Genomic DNA, 6,499 nt, shown 5'->3' on the forward strand with positions numbered 1-6,499 from the left:
CGACCGACGGTAAAAACTTTTGAACGCCACAAAAAAAAACCAGTTGTATTGATAGGAGAACCGCAAAAAAATGAATAAATCAATTACTTGCTTATTTTAAAGCGCATAAAAATTCTCAAACGTCAGCAGAAAAACTTTTTTCGAACGTTTGATCTGCTAGAACTATATTTTGCAGTTCTGCCACTGGTTTTTATGGTGTCATTATTCCAGCAAAACGTAAAGCAACTTTTCAACTCCAGGTTGCAAAATGGATACAGAGAGCATGGAATACTACCATGATAGACAAATATTTCAACAAACACTGACTTCCAAAGCTGACTTTGTGGGAAAAGCCATCAACATGTTCATGTGTCCTTGTCCACTCGACAAACTGGCAGATGGCAAGTACATCAATCTTGCAATTATTTTAAACTTAAAAAACATCTAATTAGTTTTTTTTGGGAGGTGGGACCGTGGGTCTTTCCAAAAAAAAAACGGTATGCTAAAAAAACATTCTGACAACAAGCCTACTGGTGTGACGTGGTTGTGCGATCTGGTTTTGAAAACAGTCAGAAAGTCAATGAAAAATACTCTTATATATCTCACAAAACACCAATAAGAACGCTTTAAAACTGTACCACCAAAACATCGACGACTTACAACCGATAGGTACTAAATACAGACAAGACTGCTCGTATCAGGGCGAAGCCCTGAATGTTCCGTTCCGACTGCCTTTTAAGGCTTATGGAGCAGCAGTAATAACATTTAAAAAATTAAATTAAAAAAATAAAATGAAAATTTTTTTAAAATTTGAAATTTTTGATGACAATCATCCCCTCACAGGCCATATAAAGTATAAAAAGATAGATTTCGTTCCTTGTAACCAATCAATTATGGCAAACAAGCTTCGTTCAACCAATTTGGAACGATTTATAAGACGGATTAAATCTCCGCTTACGCGTTAATAGCGCGAATTATATCGCGCGTTAATTGTCCCAAATTTGTCAAAATGGCAATCTTTAAACCCTCATAACTTTACGAACAATGATCACAGGTGAAATATCTTTTCAAATTTAAGCTCCGGACAACAATACCTTTTGAATGATATTTAAAAATTCTGTCAAAAATGGTTAGTTAAAAAGTCGAAATTTGTCTGAAGAAAAAAAAACCCACCCCGAGCACAAATACTCCGTTACTTTCGTATCGAAAGTCGGAAAAAAAACCTTATACAGAAAAGACAGAAAAGACACGTCATAAATACAGAAATACAGAAAAGACACGTCATAACTCAGCAAATTGAAAAATTATTCAGCCGATTTGACATAAATCAGAGGCTATCACTTTATGTTCCGACTTTCGAAGTCGAGCACATTCCATTGCTCACTGGACCGAAAGCGAATAGTCGAAACAGGTTTTTGGGTTACAGTTGGGAAAAACCAACAGTCTCAATTTTTTCCGCCAAAACAAGTACATTTGTCATCTGCCCAAATTTCACAGATATAACTTGATATAAGACTATTGCATGAAATGTGTTAAATTAAAATTACACAAAATCAAATCAGTTCAACTAACATATACATTTACAACATCGAAAGAAAGGTGTATAGACTGTAGAAATGAAAAAAATTTTGGTACTAAGCTATCTCACAATCAAACGTATTACCAATTAAGAAAAACGTCATTCATGAAACCAGTTCAAAACAAGTATTTTATATATCCAATTGTATTCCTTGATAATCGTCACAAAATATTTAGAACTAACCAATCATCATCCATTACTATATTGTATGATAATTTGTGAAGCTGAAACTAATTATAGTTTCAGCCAGAGAAGAAATAACTTAACTTAAGAAGCAGTTGCTCTTCCTCTCCTCTAACCTCGCAAGAATACCAGTTTATACGATTAGGATCGGAATACCAGTTTATCGGTGTAGAATTTCGTGTCTGTACAAAACAGTCCCATACAAAACAGTCCAATACAAAACAGTCCGGAAAAACTAAAAATGAACAAAAAAAAACATTCCGATACAAAAGAGTCTGAAAAACAACCTCAAGTAATAATTGTTTTAACAAGCTTGTAGGCCGAGAAATGTCATTTGTTCAACAAACATAAAGTGCAAAATAGTGAGCGCCGCAGTCCTTTGTTCAACAAACATGTCCTTTGTTCAACAAACATAAAAAACAAAATAGTGAGCGCCGCAGTCGCGCCAACGTGTTGCGAGCTTGACAACAAAGGGTAGGAACTAAAATACGAAATTTAGAGCCGGTTATCTATTAACTTAGAGCCGGTTAAATTTAGAACTACCGGCGATCTTAAACAGGACTGTTTTGTATTGGACTGTTTTTTCCTTCATTACATAATTTTTGGACTATTTTGCATTGGACTGTTTTGTATGGGATTGTTTTGTATATGCGCCAAGAATTTGCACGAATCTATCCGGCCAAAAATTAGATTGCGTCACGAACAGACGGTGTAATCTATCTGAAAATACTCTATGAGAAGGCCACCCCGGACCTAAACTCATCCAGCAAGCATCCCCATAATTCACCAGTGTACTCGGCTTTCAATTTATCAACTCTCGTAATAACTCATCAGTTTTTTTTCACGTACATCTTTAAATGCCCCCATTTACACAGAACACTAAGAACTTTCCACCCATTGCATCTGTAGTTTTTTTCACATTTCTCATCCCCAGAACAGAGCTTAATTGTCTTTTTTGAATTGATTTGATCCACAGAAACAAAACAGCATGAAAAATTGTACCATTCTAAAAAAAGACGACGCAATATTCGGAAAATTACTCGAAGAATCTGGCAATGCAAGACGCACGCAATCCAAGAAAAGAATTGAGCACTTAACTTAACTGACATTAACAAAAATAGTTATTTTAGCACAGTGCTCGTGTTTTCGCTACAGTTAATTGAAAGTATAATTATTCTGTTATTATCAATATTTATCTCAAAAACCCTAAAATTACTCAATCTAACTCCAAATGCTTTTTTCTCTGAGCCATATCTTAACATTGAAACTTTATAATTATATAAATAATAAAAATCACATAGTTTATTCTTTCGAATAAAAATAAGAAGATGAATTGAAATATATTTTTATATATATTGTAACCCAAAGCCATGATCAGCTTGATGCGAATATGCATAAATCAATAGATGCTTTGCAATGTCAATACACCGAACAAGATCAGAAAATGAAACGGCTGCTTTTCGTGATCAACATTTCATAAGTATACACCGACGACTGACGTAATCCAGCAGTCAGGAATTTCTGAGCATTTTCTAACTTCGGCCTCACCCTCCATGCAACAACCATGCTTAGAACAACTTCCATTAATTTTACTTAAATTGATTAGCCGAACTAAACTTGGGAACAGTTACTGAGCCAATTGTTAAAAACTAAATAAGACAAGACTGCTCGTATCAGGGCGAAGCCCTGAATGTTCCGATTGCCTTTTAAAGTTTATGGAGCAGTAATAACATAAAAAAATTGAATGTAATAATACAAAATGAAATTTTTTTTTCTGAAACTTGAATTTTTGTTCTGAAAATCATCCCCCCATACGCCATAAAAAGTACAAAAGAATAGATTTCGCTGCTAGTAAAAATCAATTATCGCAATTAAGCTTATTTCAACCAATTTGGAACGATTTCTAGAACGGATTAAATATCCGCTTACGCGTTAAAAGCGCGGAATATATCGCGCGTTAATTGTCCCAAATTGGCCGAAATGCCAATCTTTAAACCCCCATAACTTTACAAAAAAATTATCACAGGTGAAATATCTTTTCAAATTTAAGCTCAAGACAACAATATTTTTTGAACGATTTAAAAAAATTATGTCAAAATGACTAGTTAAAAAGTCGAAATTTGTCTGAAGAAAAAAAAACCCACCACGAGCACAAATATTCTGTTACTTTCGTATCAAAAGTAGGAACAAAAAGTGTTTGGCAACAAAATAATACAAGACTGCTCGTTTCAGGGCAAAGCCCTGAATGTTCCGACTGCCTTTTAAGGTTTATGAAGCAGTAATAACATTTAAAAAATTCAATGAAAAAAAACAAAATGAAAAAAAAATTTCTAAAATTTGAATTTTTTAAATAAAAATCATTCCCCCACACGCCATATAAGTACAAAAGGATAAATTTCAATCCCTGTAACAAACCAATTATGGCAAATAGGCTTATTTTAACCAATTTGGAACAATTTTTAAGATGGATTAACTCTCCCTTACGCGTTAATAACGCGAAATATATCGCGCGTTTATTGTCCCAAATTGGCCAAAATGGCAATATTTAAACCCCCGTAACTTTACAAAAAATGATCACAGGTGAAATATTTGTTTAAATTTGAATTCAGTACAACAATACCTTTTGAATGATATAAAAAATTCCGTCAAAAATGGCTAGTTAAAAAGTCGAAATTTGTCTGAAGAAAAAAAACCTACCCCGAGCACAAATATTCCGTTACTTTCGTATCGAAAGTCGGAACAAAACCAACTCTTACTAAAAAAAAACTTTAACCTAACCAAAAACAGTCTATAATGCTGTAAAAAGAATGTTCCTCGCTAGATTTCTATGCGACTTCGACTAACTCGAATTGACCTGCGTCTATATAGATTCACTGCAGAAACAAAAAAAAATCATGAGAGTTTTGGGAGCACAATTTTTTTGTAATCACCAAAAAACATACCCAAGAAAATCGAAGAAAAACAAAATTTAAAGTTTATTACATTTCCGAAATTAAAACAGACAAAATATCAAAAATTATCAAATATATCAAAATCAAATGAAGATGAATGCACGAAGATTAGAAGCTGACAAACAAATCATCACCCCACACGCCATATAAAGTACAAAACAATAAATTTTGCTCCTTGTATCTAACCAGTTATGGCAAATAAGCTTCTTTCAACCAATTTGGAACGATTTCTAAGACGGATTAAATCTCCGCTTACGCGTTATTAGCGCGAATTGTATCGCGCGCTAATTGTCCCAAATTGGTCAAAATGGCCAAAATGGCAATCTTTAAACCCTCATAACTTTACGAAAAATGATCACACGTGAAATATTTTTCCAAATTTAGGCTCAGGACAAAAATAGCTTTCGAATGATTAAAAAAAATTCCGGCAAAAATGGCTAGTTAAAAAGTCAAAATTTGTCTGAATAAAAAAAAACCCACCCCGAGCACAAATATTCCGTTGCTTTCGTATCGAAAGTCGGAACAAAAAGTGGCAAAACATGTCGTGCGTGCCTTCCCCTCGACCTTCCCGCACCAAGCCATAATCGAAAATAATCGAATATAATGTCAAATACGGTCAGTATCAATAAAATTACAAAATAATTGATTTAATCCAATGATAATGTATTATAATCCTAATATTTTTTTTCATAACATTATAATCCATAATAATCAATTCTAATCCACTAAAAATTGGTTTTAATCTTCAGAATCTTTGCCAATATAATCTATTATAGTCAATTACAATGCTGATTTAAATTAACCGGACAAAACGCGTTCAACTTGAAATTTAAAACCCGTTTTTCTCAAATTGGGTTGAGTTTAAGGTAAAACTTATGAAGACAAAACTTGCTCAAAGATTTAGCAGATTTAAAATGGTGTAATTTGTTTTGCGAAATTCGGGCTCGAAATTTTACCCCAAAAATGGGTCATTTTGGCATTTCTTAGTTAATCAAAAATTGCGCCGAAAATACCCAGTCGATCAGAGACAAAAATATATCAAAGTGAGCCCCTTACGTAGCCCAACAAATTTTAACAAGGATTTAATCTCGAAAATATTGTATAAGTTAATTTATTTTTGTTTGATAGGCAAAAAAGGTCGTTTTTACTATATAAATTATCAACTTTTTATTTAAAAACAATTTTTAAACAATTTGCAATTTTTTTTGGTGAAAATACCCTTCATAAATTTTGTTGGGCTACGTAAGACTCACTTTGATATAATTATGTCTGTGATCGACTGAGTCTTTCCGGCGTAATTTTTGATAAACCAAGAAAAGCCAAAATGACCTATTTTTGGGGTAAAATTTTGGGCCCGAAGTTCGCCAAACAAGTTGCACCATATTATTTCTGCTAAAATTTTAAGCAAATTTTGTGTTCATAAAAATTTTCCTAAACTCAACCCAATTTGAGAAAAACGGGTTTTAAATTTCAAGTTGAACGCGTTTTGTCCGGTTAATTTAAATCAGCACTGTAAAAACGAGTTCCTGTTTAATGCAGTTGCTACGCATTGCGTTTTATAAAATCTTACATTTCACAATAAAAATTAGATATTTTTTGTCTCTACTTTTCAGTTCATTGCAATTTAAGACTTCATATTACTGTTTTTTTGCCACAAAGGGGGGGGGGCAAGGTTTGAACGGCGGTAGGGGGAGCTAAGGTAGAGTTGGGGGGAGGGGGTTGAATGATTGTACCCCCCTCCCCCGTTTACCCCCTATCCCTCCCAGTTTTCCCGCAACCGCCAATCGCCCCCCCCCCCCCCCCTTAT

Source organism: Symsagittifera roscoffensis, chromosome 1 (assembly GCF_963678635.1).
Source record: "Symsagittifera roscoffensis chromosome 1, txSymRosc1.1, whole genome shotgun sequence".
In the NCBI taxonomy this organism is placed as follows: Eukaryota; Metazoa; Xenacoelomorpha; order Acoela; family Convolutidae; genus Symsagittifera; species Symsagittifera roscoffensis.